Below are 479 nucleotides of genomic sequence, written 5' to 3' on the forward strand. Positions count from 1 at the left end.
AGGAAATACAACATCTTCCTTATTTCACCATGATCACAGTCACCATATGTAGGGTTTATGGTCTTCCCTGGCATATAACTAAATAGGAACCAGGCTACCCAGGATGAATTTGATGTTTTAACTATAGACTTTCTAGGGTAATTCATATTATAAAATCTATCATATTGGCTGCCGCTTCCCCCGTCCCTCTGACTAGAGAGCAAAATGTCCGCCACATCTCATCGAAAAGTTAGAGCCCTTGACAGGTTTGAGTGATACACTTTGTGAGCGATGTCACGACTCAGCTCAGTTAGTGGTTCTCAATACTCATTTAGTCCAATTTTTTTTCTTTTTTTGCCATTAATTGTGCACTGACTTTACTGCTATATTTGGTTAGGAAACCTCAACGGGAATCAGTTGGTACAAAATTTGATAGGGTTTTAATAAAAGAACCTGTCCATTTTGTTTAAAGTTCTAGAAATGGCCTTCACCTTAAATGC

At 38.2% G+C, this 479-nt stretch overlaps 1 protein-coding gene across 1 annotated transcript in view; it reads right to left on the reverse strand.

Annotated features, from left to right (window-relative positions):
• The window catches only part of LOC119585004 (chromatin complexes subunit BAP18-like), a 6,481-nt gene that overhangs the window by 5,028 nt on the left and 974 nt on the right, over positions 1-479 (reverse strand). The gene's annotated exons all lie outside the window — the stretch shown is intronic.

The sequence above is a fragment of the Penaeus monodon genome, chromosome 19, assembly GCF_015228065.2.
Source record: "Penaeus monodon isolate SGIC_2016 chromosome 19, NSTDA_Pmon_1, whole genome shotgun sequence".
NCBI lineage: Eukaryota > Metazoa > Arthropoda > Malacostraca > Decapoda > Penaeidae > Penaeus > Penaeus monodon.